We start from the raw sequence: 17,052 nt of genomic DNA on the forward strand, positions 1-17,052 counted from the left end.
TGTCACTATACACAAAATTCATTTGTTTCTGGGATGTGCCCCTTAGTGTTTTCTTTCACGACAACACCTGTCTCAGCTGATTTTGGCACTTATTCCTTGCTTTAATCTGCTGTTTATGTTTTTGCACAGAGAGGGAAAATTGGAGAGGTTTCCTTTTCCATGCTGGTATGCGTCTTGTGAGGATCCTTTTTGAGTGCTGTCATTATTTCTTAACATATGAGCAGTCAGTGTGATGCGGTGGCAAAAAAGGTGAATTCAATCCTGGGTTGTATCAAAGGGGCCATAGCGTCGAAATCGCAGGAGGTCATAGCCCCTCTCTACACTGCCTTGGTCAGGCCACACCTGGAGTACTGTGTGCAGTTCTGGAGGCCTCACTTCAAAAAGGATGTGGACAAAATCGAGAGGGTGCAGAGGAGAGCGACGAGGATGATCTGGGGTCTGGAGACTGAGCCCTACGAGGAAAGGCTGAGGGCCTTGGGAATGTTTAGTTTGGAGAAGAGGAGATTGAAGGGGGACGTGATTGCTCTCTTTAAGTATTTGAAAGGCTGTCATTTGAAGGAGGGTAAAGAACTGTTCCAGTTGGCAGCAGAGGGTAGGACGCGAAGCAACAGGCTAAAACTACAGGCACAAAGGTACCGGCTGGATATTAGGAAAAACTTTTTCATGGTCAGAGTAGTTCAAAGGTGGAATCAGCTGCCTAGGGAGGTGGTGAGCTCCCCTTCACTGGCAGTTTTCAAGAAGAGGCTGGATGAATACTTGTCAGAGATGCTTTAGGCTGATCCTGCACTGGGCAGGGGGTTGGACTAGATGGTCTGTATGGCCCCTTCCAACTCTGTGATTCTGTGATCTCTGTCAGGGGGATTGAAACAGATGCAGTTGTAATGTAGAGAGCTTGGCTGTAGGTGGTGTCTTGTTTGATGTGTTTAGGATGGTGATTGGAGGTATGTAGATATGTTTGCCAATTGGTAAGTTTCTGGTATAAGGTGGTTCTTAATTGTCCATGGTGTATTTGTACAGAAGGGGAGGTGAAACTGACAGAGCCTTTGGGAGGCAAAGAGGAAATAAACAAACCCCCTGAGTAGGGATATTTGCTGGCTCTGTAGAGAGGAGAACTTGACAAAGCCTTCCCAATCTGTCTTGTAAAACTCGGCTTCCCGGCTAACATTCCGACTCACTTCACGTGCACATCCTTGTGTAATTCGTCTCTTGTAGTTTAGCTCTGAGTAGCACACTCAAGCTATGAACCTGCTCCTTCATGGGGAGTACCAGATTAGCAACTTCACTGTTGGTTTTGCGTGTCAGGCACTTTCATGTGCATAATGGAGTTGAGTGGAATGACACGCCTCAATCCATCATCATGCAAAAAGCTGTCCCATTGAAAAATATGTGTAACCTGGGCCTGTATGTTTGTTTTTTACTTCTGCCTGCCTTTTGCGTATTTTCAATATCGGAAGGACCTTGGAAAGATTGAGCTGTTTTTAAAGTAAACTTTTTCATTAACGTTATTAATTGCCTTCTTAATATCCCCTCTCATGTGACCAATACCAATTTTTTACTCTGACATGCATGTTGTTTATTAGATGTCAATTCAATTATATCCAGTTTGCTGACAGTTTAATGACTTGAAAAGTTACCCAACTTGAACCCATATACAGGAGAAACGCTGACTTGGGATAGAAAATGACACCAGAACTTTCACATTCATCAGAGCAATTTTTTTTTAAAGCACCAATGGAAAAACACACCAGCCAGAAACAGACTGAAGCATTAAAACAGCCCAGGAGAAAGCTGGGTCAAACAGCCGCTGTGTGGCTGGTAGCACCGCAAGAGCTGTTTCCACATGCTCTTAAAGGGATGTCCCACTCACTGAATGCTGGCGGCTTTCCCCCAGGAATCCAGAAGTCTCTATTTGCAAGATGGTTGCAGTTGCAGGCCATTTGGTTTCTGTACCTTTTCTGAGAATGCACTTTCTGTGGTCGCAGAAAAGGTGCTGAAAAAATGGAAGCCAAACAGCCTGCAACCATTTTGCTAATGGAGACGTTGCCAATGTTCCATGAGTGGCCCATCCCTTTAATGGTGTGTGGAAATGGCCAAAGTCTGTTCAGTACTGAACCAGCTGTGGTTATGATGCCAAACGGTATAGGTGAGCTGGTGGAGGGAAGCTGAAGTCAAGTCGAGTAGAACCTGAGCTGGCAGCAAGGGAGAGGATCTGGAAGTAAACTAGGGAACTGGAGCTGGTAGTGAAGGCAGGGGATGACTGAGAGCGTTGTAAAGGGAGGGGGGGTAATGGCATTCCACTTCCCCTATGAATCCTGATGAGTCCCTCTCTTGTTAAATTACTGAAATACCAAATGTCAAAATGAACATTACACAGTTGTACCAGGCCTGAACAATTTTACTTCCCCAAGCCCAAATGTGCCCCCAAAGCCATGTATTTTGACTTGTCAAGTAATTGATGCCCCCACCTCTGCTGCCACGTATGCTATCTTAGTAGGATTACCAGCTGAGCAATGGCAGCTACTGGGAGGTTTAGGATGTGGGGCCATGTTAGGATGTGTCATGGTGATGCCGGAATGTCACTTCTGGCATGAGCCCAGAAATGAAATCATCATGTCAGCATGACTGTCTAGGATTCCCCTGAAACTATATGGTTTTACCATTTACTCCCTGTTGGCCTGTCACATAAGGGTAGCAGACTGCTGTTGACATGGTGGGGTACAAGTTATACTTACCAAATGGTAAGTGTGCAGAACAATCTTTGGGTGACAGGCTAACGTGCTTGTTCTTTATTTACAAGATTGGAGGCCGAGTGGCATATATATACACACACGGTTATTATGTAGTGATAACAGATCTGTCAGAAACGGGAAGTAGAACTCATGCACACAAAATGTCAGCTGTGTGTATCGTGAGAAGTGGTTAAGTGGTTCAGCTGTGAATCAGCACTCTACTGGTTTGAATCCCACTCCTGCCATGAGCTCAGCAGGTGACCTTGGGTAAGCCACTCCTCTCAGCCCCAGCTCCCCAGCTGTATTGTGGGGATAATAATAACGCTAACTTGTTCACCGCTCTGGGTGGGGCACTAATCTGTCTAGAAGAGCAGTATATAAGTGAAGTTATTATTATTGTTGTTGTTATAAAATGTCTGAAAAGGGGTAGACTCAAAGACTGAATTGATAACATTAAAGTTTATTAATGCATATGACAATGACCCTAACACAGCCTTTCACACATGCTGCCACCCACCCCAAGCCTCCTTTCACAGGTTTGGGGCCTCCCCGGCAGGTAAAGGCTGAGTCCACTGCTTGCCTAGGGTTCCCAGGTGTCGGCTGATGGCGGGCAAACTCCCAGAGATTTCCCCCCTCACTCGGTGATAGCCCAGTGATTGGCAGGAGGTAGCAAGCCCCCCCCCCCAGGGAGGTTGCCTGCCACCAGCGGGCGCCCATGGAACTTGCGCCATGCACGCACTCCATGGGGGTGTGGCGATGTCACTTCTGGAAGTGATGTAGTTGCACCCGCCGCAGGAGTATTCCTGTGCTTAATTTGGGGCTGATTTTGGCAGCGCAAGAACGGACCTGTGCAGAGCGCAGGAACGTTTGTGCGGCTGGAGCGGTGACATCACTTCCAGAAGTGACATCACTGCATCAGCCTCGGGGCACATTCACAACACGAGGTAAGTGCCAGATACTCTCCCCTCCTGTCAGGAGGGGAGAGGGACCTGGCATCCCTATACACGCCACCTGTCCAGCCTCCTCTTTAACAGGCAAAGAGCTCTACCCAGATCCTCCCAGTGCCCCCTCTCTCCTCTTCTAGAGGCTCCACCAGACAGGCAGCCCATTCCCTGTTTGCCTCCCCTCACCCAGCTACAGCCCAGGGCTATTGTGGGAAAAGGAACTTAGTGGTTATTTTTCCTCAATATATGTTGCCACCATTTAAACAGGGCCTGTTTAATATCACCAGAGTGTTTCAGGCCTGTGTGGGGGATATCTTCCCTCAGCCAACTGTTTCAAGCCAGACAAGGCTAAACAAAACAAAAATAGATTTCATTTGCAAGATGGAACATGGGAGTGAACAGCTTTTAAACTAATAAGGAAACTGGAGTTAAACAGGGAATGTTTCAGTGTAATAGGAACAGGTTTGGAATTAGCCAGCAACGTGTCTGCTGCCTCTCCTCAGCAGAGTCAAAACCCTCCTTCCTCAACAGCTCCCCAAAGCCTTCTTTCCCCTCCAACGGACACTAACTCTCATTGGCCCAGCATTCTGCCAGCTCCAAATGGCTGTCTCCGCAGGAGAGGCGGAGATACAGCCAGTCCTGTCCATCACATTGCACTATGAATACTGCACTAGAAAAGCAACTAAGAACATGATAAATGATAAACGGCAATAAATTTTTTTTAAAAGGTCAGAGGAAGGGTTATGGGATACATGGGTAGGGAGTAAATGAAGTTCTGCTCAGCCCTAAGTTGATGACATGGTGGGCGCTGATGAGATGAACCACTGCACAGTGCAAAGACAGTCATAGTATTCAAGCAACTTAAAAACAGTGTCTTAATGCATTTAATATGAAACTGTTCTAACTTCAAATGGATTTTCCCTCTCTATCCTTTGCCTTTCATCATTTATAATGTACTTAGCTGTTTTTGTAGTGCATCGTTCATAGTGCCTTAATAAACGGTTTAATTTGTTTCGAATGAACCACTGAATCTATATCTTTTTGCTGCCAGAAGCCCTTATCTGTCAGGGTGATAAAAGACTTGGATTAATTTTATAGTAGATACATACTATTGATATAAGACTGAGAGGATGGAGACTTGTTTAAGATCGTTTAGGGAGTTGATGGGAAACAGAATTTTTCTTTTCCATTCCTTAGCCCTGAACACACAACCTTTCAATGCACACACAGAGAGGAGGAACAGATCTGAAGTTGCTGGCCCTGTGAACAGGGCATCTACAGCGTATGTGGAGGAAATGTGCATGCGTGCGCTTCATCCCTGTGACTGGGAATGCTGTTTTCTGAATGTTCCTGATCACAGGGAGGGAGTATACCTATGTATCGTTCCCCCCGTATAAGCAACTGTAATAATAATAATAATATTTGATTTATATACCACCATTCAGGACAACTTACCGCCCACTCAGAGCAGTTTACAAAGTATGATATTATTATCCCCACAGCGCTGAGAGAGGTGTGACTGACCCAAGATCACCCAGCTAGCTTCAAGCGGAGGAGTGGCGAATCAAACCCGGCTCTCCAGATTAGAGTTCCACTGCTCTTAACCATTACACCCCTAACAATCAAAGGGAAGATTCCAAAAGTTTGCAAGCAAATTCTCTTAATAACCTTTTCCAGACTCCAGACTTCTGGCCATTATGCTATTCTCACTCTTTCACTCTTCCGTTTCAACACACTTTATTATCATCTAAGTAACATTCTATTTAACATTCAGTTTATATACCGCCGTTCAGGACAACTTAATGCCCACTCAGAGCAGTTTACAAAGTGTGTTATTATTATCTTCATGACAATCACACTGTGGGGTAGGTGGGGCTGAGAGAGCTCAGAGAGAGCTGACACTGACCCCAAGGTCACCCAAGTGGTTTCAAGCAGAGGAGTGGGGGATCAAACCTGGTTCTCCAGATTAGAGCCCTGCCGCTCTTAACCACTACACCAAACTGGCTCTCTGCATGAACAAGGGGGAAGGGTGGGGTTGCCAGGTCGTGCCTGGAAACCAGTGAGAGAGGAATATGATGGAATGGCAATGCTGGCTGCAGTATCATGTCACTTCTGATTTAAAAAAGGAAGTAACACATCAATAAAAAAGTGGAAGTGATATAGCTCTAGGAATGGTTGGAAAGTCTATGGTAAAATCAATTTTTGGAGCTACTCTATAGCAGAGTGCAGAGTACAGAGGGGTGCAGGTACCCTGCAAACATCACATGTGGTATTTTGGTTTTACTATAGATATTCTGGCGATTCCTAGAGCTACCCTGTCGTTTCCAGTTTTCTACTGGAAGTGACATGATGTTACATATGATGCTGTGGATTTTAAATTTTTTTCTCATGTTGCCTCTTGAGTGGCTGCAGGCAACGGGAGTGGAGGAACGGAGGATCCCTGTCCCCCCTAAGGGAATGGGACCTATAGGTAGGGCCAGGGGCCAAGCTACACATGACGATTGACACTTGAACGGCAAGTGGATTGAGTGGAGGGCAAGTGAACAGGGAGAAATACACTTGCCGTTCAAGTGTCATTCGTCATGTGTAGCTTGGCCCCAGCACACTCCTTCCTGTTCCCCTTCTATGTGCATTGACTCAACAAATGGAGGGCTTGTGTGCTTTGAGCATTTGCAATCACATTAAACCAGCAGCATACGCATGCTAGATCTGTTGATGCCACCCTCTTGCAATGCTATACCAGCTCTCATGAGACCATGTCACCCACCCCCCCCACCCCCAGCATGGATAGGCTTCTGGCCCTCAATGACACTGGGAGTGCATAAATCCTATCCCTCGAACTTTTAATGAAAGTCTTGAGTGCGTGTCTCGCAACTCTTCAAAGGGAAAGAGCTGTCTCGACTTCAGTTGTCTCCACATCCAGGAGGAAGTGCAGCTGAAGTGTTCAGAGGTCTGACTCCGCACTTTTGGCTAATCAGGGCAATTTTCCTGCTTGTCATGCATAACATTACTAAAGCTTGAAGAAGCTAATTGGAGAGTTCTCTCTACTTAGATAACCCCAAAGCGAAAGGATTGTGGAATGCCATTAGATGAGCTGTCTGCATCAGAACTGCCGGCTGATGACAGTCCATCCCACCCAGCAGAATTTCCTGAGTGGCAGTCCTCATTACGGGCACACATTAGATCTGCACTAAGCACCAGCCATTAAATGACAGTTTAGGGCCTCTAATTCTGCAGACTCTGAATATTTGTCCCCCCGCCTCCCCCAGTGCTCAGTAATGCTTAATTAGAGCTTTGGAAAGGCTGTGGAGGCCGAAAAGGTGCACATTTATTTACATTTATAATTTGTTTTATTGCACAAGCTCAAGGGCATTGACAACACATGGATATAAAAGTGAACAAAAACTATAAACCCTCTTTCATTTTTGCAAGACTTCGTGTTTCCATACATATTACTACAGTCTGGGAGGCATCTCACTAACGTGGCAGTGAACATAGCTGAACAGCAATAATGGGAAGGAAATGGGGTCCCAACATACAGGTGGACAGAGCAGAGAAGATGGACAGAGCCAGTTTGGTTAAGAGCGGCAGGATTCTAATCTGGAGAGCCGGGTTTGATTCCCCATCCTCCGCTTGAAGCCAGCTTGGGTGACCTTGGGTCAGTCACAGCTTCTTGGAGCTCTCTTAGCCGCATCCACCTAATAATAACACACTTTGTAAACCGCTCTGATTGAGTGTTAAGTTGTACTGAAGGGCAGTATATAAATCCAATGTTGTTGTTATGGATGCCAGAATTCCACGAAACAAATATAGTGAAAAAGAAATAGCCAGGGAGAAAATCAAAGAAGTGGAGCTAACTTGGAAGTGTGAAGGTTTTAAAAAAATCTGTCTTATTCTGTACTGTATCCTAGCTGAACCCTCAAAACTGGAGTTGCCACCGAAAGGCTGGCAACTGGTGGTTAACTGGAGGGGGAGCTGTGCTGGCAATGTAATGATTTCATTGGCAATATGTTCATATAACTCCTCGTACACTCAGAAGTGGCATCTGTGCCTTGGCGAGGATTCTTAAGCATTTGGGCAAAACTCTATGATTTAACCATAGAGTTTTGTCTGAATGCTACAGCAACTCTGGCCATGTGTTGATGCCATCTGGGTGTGTGGGGAGTGACAGCAGTGCTGCCCATCCCCCTATCTCCCCCCCCATTTTCCTCCAGCCATCCAGCTGTGTGCTGGTGGGAAGTGCCTGCGGATGGTGCAGGATCTTCCTCCACCAGCAGGAACATGGCAAACTTACTCAAAGCACGCCTGAGTGGACTGGTGGAAGCGGAAAAGCATCACCTTCCCCCAAACTGGAACTTGCTTCAGCTACAGCGGTTCTCAAACCTTTTGGAGAGGACCCACTTCAGCTGGGGAGGGTTCCTTGGGTTGAGATCCTGCACAAGGTCTGGGATGGGTGTCTGTTTCCCGCCCTGTTACAGGTATTTAAGCCTGGGTGTAGAGTTTTGTTGGATGTCAAAGGGCAAGAGACAAACATCACCCAACCTTGGTTTGCAGCCAGTGGCCTAGAATGAGAACCCTTTTTCTAGACTGTCATGAAGACATCCTACTATATAAAAGGCTAAGCGTATTCAAGACAACTCACTTCCTATCCTGGTGTGCCTCCAGAGGGTGCTGCTGTGGAGGGAAGCCCAGATGAGGCAGCCAGACCTCCAGAGAGCGTGCTGCGGTGGGAAGGTCAGGGCAAAATCAGGTGCAGAGCAGACAGACATGCCTGCCCCCCTGCCTTCACCCAGCTGGGATCCAGAGCAGAGGAGGTGGCAATGCTCACCCCTTGCCTTCATCTAGCTGGGATCAGGAGGGGAGCAGGTGGAAATGCCTGCTCCCTGTCTTCACCCAGCTGAAATCAGGAGCAGAGAGGGGGCAGTGCCCGCCCTCCACTTTCACCTGGCTTTGATCAGGAGTGGAGCAGGTGGAAATGCCCGCCCGCTGCCTTTAACCAGTTGGGATCAGGTGCAGAGCAGGTGACAATGCCTGCCCACCCTTTACCCAGCTGGGATCAGATATAAATCAGGTGGAAATGCCCATCTCCTCATCTCCCAGCTTGGATCAGGAGCAAAGCAGGTGGCAGTGCCCACTACCCCCTTCATCTGGCTGAGATCAGGAGCAGAGCAGGTGGCAATGTCTGCACCCCACCATCACCCAGGTGGGATCAGGAGCGAAGCAGGTGGCAATGCCTGTCCCATCTTCACCTAGCTGGGATCAGGTGCGGAGTAGGTGACAATGCTCAGTCCTGTCTTCACCCAGCTGGCATCAGGAGTGGAGCAGGTAACAATGCCCACTCCCTTCACCCGGCTGGGATCAGGAGTGGAGCATCAGGTAATGCCTATCCCCCTTCACCTGGCCTGGATCAGGTGCAGAGCAGGAGGTAATGCCTGCCTCCAACTTCACCTGGCAGGGATCAGGAGTGGAACAGGTGGCAATGCCCACCCACCCCTTCACCCAGCTGGGATTAGGAGCGGAGCATGAGGCAATGCCCTCCCCTTTTACCCGGCATGCATCAGGTGTGGAGCCAGAGGCAATGCCATCCCCCCCATTCAACCTGTTGGAATCAGGCGCAGAGCAGGCAGCAATTCCCGTCCTTTCTTCAGCCAGCCAGAATCACGAACAGAGCAGGTGGCAAGGCCTGACTTTTCACCCAGCTGGGATCAGGCGCAGAGCAGGTGGCAATGCCCGCGCCTCTTCACTCGGCCAGGATCAGGTGCAGAGGAGGTGGCCATGCCTGCCCCCCCCCTTTGTCTGGCCAGGATCAGTGACAGAGGAGGAGGGAATGCCTGCCTGACCACCCACCCTCCCCTTTCTAGAGCCCGTTGTATTCTTTTCCACAATCAGCTTTGTTGGTAGTAATCCTATATTAACCTCAGAGCTGAACCAGATTTGGAAAAATTCTGCATATTCTCAAACACATTGCAAATATTCTCTCCCCCCCCTTTCATTAATTTAATTTACTTCAAAATAATTTGTAAGAATTGATTAAAAATGAAAACAAATAAAAATATTGGGGATTGTCTAATACATCCTTTCTGGGCATGGCAACTCATGTCCCCAACATTGCATGTTTGAGGGGGCCATTGGAAAAGGAGTCACCAGGGAAGCAATCTTAGGAGATGTTAGTTCTAGAAAGTCTGCCTTGTTCCTGTACGTAATTTTAAAAAAATCAACTGGAAATGCCATATAAGTAAGCCTTGGCAAAATTACTTCCTTTTGTCCTACATCTCGCTTTATTCCTGGATGGTTCTCTACAGGCCTACTCTCCTTCTACATACATTGTGATAACCTTTCATCAAGTGCATCGTTCCAAGAATCTCCTTTGGGGTATAAATTTGTCATGTTACCATCTTCTTTTCCCTGAAAACAACTCCATGAGAACAGAAGGACTATTTATTCGTGGTGTCTTTGCATATGCCATTTTACCTGAATTGCTCTTTAGCAGCTGACATTCTGTACCCTTCTCCTTTTCTCTGACACACTTTTATAAAGAACAGAGTTGCATCTTATCCCCTAATCTTTTTTTAAAAAAGCTGTGTGGCTTTCAGAATGACTGCATCTTCTGACAATGCAATAGAGATGAGAAAATCGGCAACTACATCAGGAAGGGGTACACAATCTGTTGTGTGACACGGGAAGAAAGATGCTCCCGTTTGTCTAGAAATACTTTTGTTGTCTTCTTGACGGGGGGGGGGGGAATAGGGGGTGGGGACAAGAGCTTTTTGGCTATCAGTCGGATGAGCTTCTCTCACACACAGAGGCCATTTCCACACTACTCACCTTCATCCGGAACGGGGCACAACGTCACGAAAAAAACACGGAAGATAGCGTCTTCTCGCGCGAGTTTTGCGCGATGTCGCGCAAAACTCGCGCGAGAAGACGCTATCTTCCGTGGGTTTTTTTGCGGAATTGCGCCCCGTTCCGGATGAAGGTGAGTAGTGTGGAAACGGCCATACACAACACACACTGTGAAAGACAAAAATAGAATGCACGTTTACTGGCACGCTGAGAGCTCCTTCCCGCATGAAGCAATGGCTAATACATTTCCCCTGTCATTTCATGTTAATCCTTAACTGGTTTCATAGGTTATACTTTTTGCAATAAAAGTTGTTTTACAACAAGGTAGATTTTTCATAAGCAATGGGCAATAAAATAAATGTTTGTGATCCTTTCATTGGAGAAGGGTGCCATTTCTCAGTATTAATTCCCCACATAAGCCCTAACTAGGGTCGTTGGCAGCTGACTGCTTCCTGGGAATGCTGATTTGCACGGCACTCTAGGAACTTGCCAAACCTCTATGGTAAAAAAACATAATAATTTGGGGAAATTGTAGAATGTTGCCCTGTATTGGCCCATCCCCCAGTTTTTGTTCCTGCTGCTCAATTGAGAGCAACGAGTAAAGATGTGCAGTCAGTATTGCCAGCCCTAAAAGTTGTCCAGCTTTCCTGTTATGGGATTTGGCAGGCAATATCCAACACAGCAAAAGGCTTCCTGATGGTTTTCCAAGTAGGGTTGCCGGGTCCCCTTACCCTCGCACGGGGATGGTAGGGGGGGTGAGAGAGAGAGAGAGAGAGAGAGAGAGAGAGAGAGAGAGAGAGAGAGAGAGAGAGAGCTGGCTCTTACCTCCTTCTCTACTCTATGTTTTTACTTGCGTGCTGTGCGTATGTGGTCCTGTGCCTGTGTGGTGATGGCACTTGTGTTTCACCGCAGACAGAACTTCTGGTGACATCATCGTGCAGGCATGGGGTGAGTGCCTCAAATGGGCCCAATTCGGCCTGTTTGGGGCCCAAATAGCCCTGCGGTGAAACACAAGTGCTCCTGGAGCAGTGCAATGACATCATGCTGCCCTGGGAGTGTGCCTGGGAGGCCCGTTCCTGTGCCATCCTCCTGCATTGGCCAGGTAAGTGGAGGCAGGGGACAGAGGGTGATAGCAGGGGTTCCCCCACTAGGGCTGCCAGACCCCCAGTGGGGGCGCGGGATCCCCCGCCTCCACCCTGCCACCCCTGCCCCTCCCTACCTGGCCAGCGGGGGGCGCGCACCTTCCATGCGCCCTCCCCTGTGGTGCTGCGTGTCAGGATCTCGTTTAAGGCTCATGTTCTTAACCAGAGTTACGCCATGTTGAAATGTAGTTGTTAAGCTTTTTCTCCCTCCAGGTCCAGATGTTGTTTTGACCGCGTTTTCCATGGGAGAGAATACTTCTTATCTGTCTCTTCAGCCGAAGACCTTGACAACCCGAGCCTTCCCACGTCCACGTTCTCAACATACAAAACTGTGGGAGGGAGGCCGGGAATGAGGGGTTTGATGTATTGCCAGTTTCGTTTTGTCTCTCAGGGCCAAGCTACACATGACGAATGACACTTGAACGGCAAGTGTATTTCTCCCTGTTCACTTGCCCTCCACTCAATCCACTTGCTGTTCAAGTGTCATTCGTCATGTGTAGCTTGGCCCTCATTCTCAACAATGCCTATGTTCAGCCAAGATCCTTGCTAGGGCTTGGAATATGGATACTTGTATCAGAGCCTAGTCTTTCAATAAACATTTTGAAATCAAGAAACTTGTACTTCTTGCAGAGGGGAGGGACGAACTCTAGATAACAGGGATTCCATAGTCTGACACTGCACGCCCCCGCACACAGCAACTGCCAGGATCAGGCCTGTTTGGGTGTGGATCGGGCCCGTTTGGGCGCGAATTAGGCCCATTGTGGGCCCCTGCAGAGCGCAGGAATGCTCCCGAGCTCCTCAGGGGCCTAAAACGGGCCCAATCTGCGCTGAAACAGACCCGATCCATGCCAAAATGGGTGTGGATCGCGCCTGTTTGGGCGTGGATCGGGCCCATTGTGGGCCCCTGCGGAACGCAGGAACGCTCCTGTGCTCCACAGCGGCCCATAACGGGCCCGATCTGTGCCCAAACAGGCTGCGTGGTGACGTCACTTCCCAGCAGTGACGTCATCACGCTTGCAGGAGCGTGCTCTGCGCGCACGCACCCCCCTTCCAGGTAAGAGCCAGGTCTCAATCTCCTGCTGGGAGATCGAGGGGGCCTGGCAACCCTATCCCCCACCCACACCCAGGGAATGGGATCCCTATTTCCAAGCCCTGATAATTTTCATCTGATAATTATCTGGAACATCCAGAATTGGAACTAGGAGGCTTATTTTCAGTTCTCTGCCTGCAATTTGTTTGTGTTTCCTAAGAAAGAGAGGGGGAGGGGGAGGCCAGTCTCCCAGCTCGTGTGATGCCAGAGAGAGATCAGTAGACCTGCTCTTGGCCAGTGCAGCAATTTCCCTCCTCCTGCTCCTTGTGTGTTGCCGGCTGTGAAAAAGCCTTGGATTAATTTGGAGGCCTCCGCCCGCATCTTGCTTGGAGTAGGCAGACCCTGGTCTGGACATCGGGCTCCTATGGCGGGCACTTGCCCGATTGTTCTGGTTTTTTTGCTGTTCTAGTCTTTGTGGAGGAGCCTCCCTGGTAATGTTTTGAACTAGAGACTGGCTTGATTGGTTTTGATCATTAGTAGTAGCTAGCGTTCCTTTTTCTGGGGAGAAGGTAGTTATAAAGGGGACACCCTTTTGTTTTCTGGGGTGGGAGTAGAAGGGGAAATTTGTTGTTATTAATATATTGTTTTTATTTTAACTATTGTTCACTTGTCTTGCTTTTTTGAGGGGGTGTCATTTAGCTAAATTTGTTGCTCCGTAAAGCTTACCTGGCTGGTGGGGGGAGGCGGGGCATGGGCCTCCTGGGTGCACTCCCAGGGCTGGCATGATAATGTCACTGACATCATTGTACCCCCCCCCCCCCACGAGTGCTCTTGCGCTTTGCAGCAGGCTGATTGGGGCCCCAAAGCAGCCTGCTGCAAAGTGCATGTGTGATGTCAACCCATCCATCCCAGCTCTGAGCCGGGAAACATTTGCGGGGACGTGTGAGAGGACATTCTGATGGGGAGTTGGGTGGTGGCTACTGGCAATGTCAGGCAAGCATGCAAACAAAGCAGTTTGTTGTTTTTCAACACGTTTTATTAAACTGGAAAAAAGTGCCAATGTCCCTCTGCTGGAAAGGGAGTCAAGGCAGTTTGTGCAGCCCTCATTCTGCGCTCCCAGGGGCAAGGCTGAGATGCGGACTGCCTTGGGAAACTGCACCTTGGGCTAGATCAAAAAGAGTCCAGTAGCACCTTTAAGACTAACCAACTTTACTGTAGCATAAGCTTTCGAGAACCACAGCTCTCTTCGTCAGATGCAACTTTACTGTAGCATAAGCTTTCGAGAACCACAGCTGTCTTCGTCAGATGCAACTTTACTGTAGCATAAGCTTTCGAGAACCACAGCTCTCTTCGTCAGATGCAACTTTACTGTAGCATAAGCTTTCGAGAACTACAGCTCTCTTCGTCAGATGCAACCTGCAACCTGACGGTTGCATCTGACGAAGAGAGCTGTGGTTCTCGAAAGCTTATGCTACAGTAAAGTTGGTTAGTCTTAAAGGTGCTAGTGGACTCTTTTCGATTTTGCTTCTACAGACTAACACGGCTAACTCCTCTGGATCTTTGCTCCTTGGGCTGGATCTGAATGGCACTCGCAGGGGATTAGAAGGCAGGGCGGAAGCAGACATGCTCTGTCATCTCCCGGATGAGTTACGACGTGCCTGCAAGGGAAAGAAACACACGTGCTGCAAGTAACCCAGCCCAGTCCATGGCTGAGGCCAAGCCCACCCTCCAACATCTGGGAAGATGCACAGAGTAGAGAGCCCCACAGGTGCAGCAAGTGACCAGATGATGCATGACCCTCTGGCGAGGAGGCGCTCTGCCTTGGGATGATTTTATCCTGTAAGGGAGAAAGTCAACAGGTAGTTACGAACACCCAGTCAACTTGACCCATGGCCACACTTCCTTCTCCACCAGGAGGGTCCCCGGCTGAGGGAGTCGGAACAGAGCATCCAGATGGGTAGCCGACAGCCCCCCCCCCCTCGAATGGCTGTGTCAAGAGTAGTTTTCTGGGCAACTGCCTCTGGGGCAGGCAGGGGCTGTCGCCACCGCTCCTCCCCTGCCGAGCCTCACCTGAAGAGGCTAGTGGTCAGGCGAGTTCAGGTGAGGGGGCAGCTGGCACAAATCAGTGAGCCAGGTTAGCTGCTGCCACATCTCCTTACCTGTAAGTGCTCCCTCACTCCTTACTGAGCTGGAACTTCAGAGTTGGGTAACCTACAAGGAGACTTGAGTGGTTATTGTTAGTTAGCCAGACATTCTGGACTTTGCCTTTCTTCCCTTGAGCAAGTGCAAAGTTCTCCCAGTTTTCCTGCTAAGTCCCCCCGATGCACTCAGGCCTGCCCCCTTGAATACCCACTCTCCTGTCTCGTGCACAAAGTCCCCGTGGCAGGAGGTTGACGGGCAGAGCCTCCGGCTGTGTGCACAGCTACCTAAGGTCATGAGCAGCGCAGCTGAAGGTTTTGTAGGGTGCATAAGCAGGAGATTGGGTGTGGGGAGGGGGGTTCACCCATCCTGGAAGCGCATGCGGATTGAACCTTGTGGTAGTTCCCATCCTACGTTCCTTCCGGCCGCAGGGGCAGGGCTGGGCACCGGGAGAGGGGCTCGAGTTTTCCCGTTCAATGGGTGCCTATAGGCTACGCCTTTTTTGGTGGCGTATCTTTCCACCACTGCAGGGAGCGTTCCTGGGCCTGGAGTGGCTTTGGAAGTGGACTAACTCATTGCCTGCCCCACCCCACCCCCTCCAGCATCAGCACGGGAAATTGCACCGCATTTACACCTCTGCCCGGCTGCCAAGTCTGCCCACCAGTGGCAACCCATTTGAGGTAGTGTGCTTAGGGCGGGTGCCGGCAGAGAGGGGTTTACGTCGACATAAGAGCCATTTACGCCCATGCAAGCCTTAGTTCTCTCCCTGTGCACTTTCCCCCCCCCCCCCTTAGGATTGAACTGCCAGTCCTGTAAATCTGAAAATGAATGCATATTGATACATTTTATAATTTGATTATAAGATAAGTAGAAACAAAGCCTGTTGTGGGAAAAAAATACAATGGGCTCAAGAAAGGGGAGAGTGGGCAGGCAGGCATTCCCTCCTCCTCCATCACTGATCCCAGCCGGTGAAGGAGGGGGGTGGTCTTTGCCACATGATCCAGACCTGATCTCAGCAAAATGAAGGGGTGGTGGGCTTTGCTACCTGCTGCACGTCTGATACCCAGCACAGGCTGGGTGAAGGGGGGCAGGCATTGCCACCTGCTCCATTCCTGATCCCAGCTGGGAGAAGGGAAAATGGGCATTGCCTTCTACTCTGCGCCTGATTTCGGCTGAGTGAAGGGGGGCAGGCACTGCTGCCTTCCCCAAGCCTGATCCCAGCTGGGTGAAGGGGGGTGGGCATTGCCATCTGTTCCCTGCTGGGTGAAGGAAGTGGGTGAAGGGGAGTGAGCATTGCCATTTGCTCTGCTCCTGATACCAGCTAGATAAAGGTGAGGGTGGGCATTGCTACCTGCTCCACTCCTACTGCCAGTTATGATAAGGTGGGGTGGGCATTACCACCTGCTCCGCTCCTGATCACAGCTGGCTGGGGGGGGCATTGCCATGTATGCCACTCCTAATACCACCTGGGTTAATGTGGGGATGGGCATTGCCACCTCCTCCGCTCCTAATACCAGCTGGGCTAGGGTGGGGGTGGGCATTGCCCCCTGCTCCACTCCTAATACCAGCTGGGTTAAGGCAGATAGTGGGCATATCTACCTGCTCTGCTCCTGATCCCAGCTGGGTGAAAAGGGGGAGGCATTGCCACCTGCTCTCCTCCTGATCCCAGCTGGCTGAAGAGGAGTGGGTATTTCACCTGGTCCACTCCTAATATCACTTAGGTTAATGCAGGGGGCAGGCATCACTACCTGCTCCGCTCCTAATACCAGCTGAGTTAAGGTGGTGGTGAACATTACCATCTGTTCCACTCCTAATACCAGCTGGCTAAAGGGGAGGCAGGCATTGTCCCCTGCTCTGCTCCTAATATCAGCTGGGTTAAGGTTGGGGGTGGGCATTGCCACCCGCTCTGTATCTAATACCAGCAGGGTTAAGGTGCAGCGAGGGCATTGCCACCTGCTCCACTCCTGTTCCCTGGCTGGGCTTCCCACCACAGCATGTTTTCTGGAGTGATATAATGCGTTACCTGGGCTTTCCTCTGTGGCAGCGCCCTCTGGTGGTGCACCAGGGAATAAAGTGAGTTGTCTGAAATTATATAGTAAGATAAGGCTTAATTATTATTTTAATTATTATTCTGATATCAAGAAAGGTTATAATTTTTGTACTCTGTATTTTAATAATCCTTATAGCACATGGCTTTATATTTGTATTTTTGTCTCCTCCCCCCT

This window comes from Eublepharis macularius, chromosome 7 (assembly GCF_028583425.1).
Source record: "Eublepharis macularius isolate TG4126 chromosome 7, MPM_Emac_v1.0, whole genome shotgun sequence".
Classification (NCBI taxonomy): Eukaryota; Metazoa; Chordata; class Lepidosauria; order Squamata; family Eublepharidae; genus Eublepharis; species Eublepharis macularius.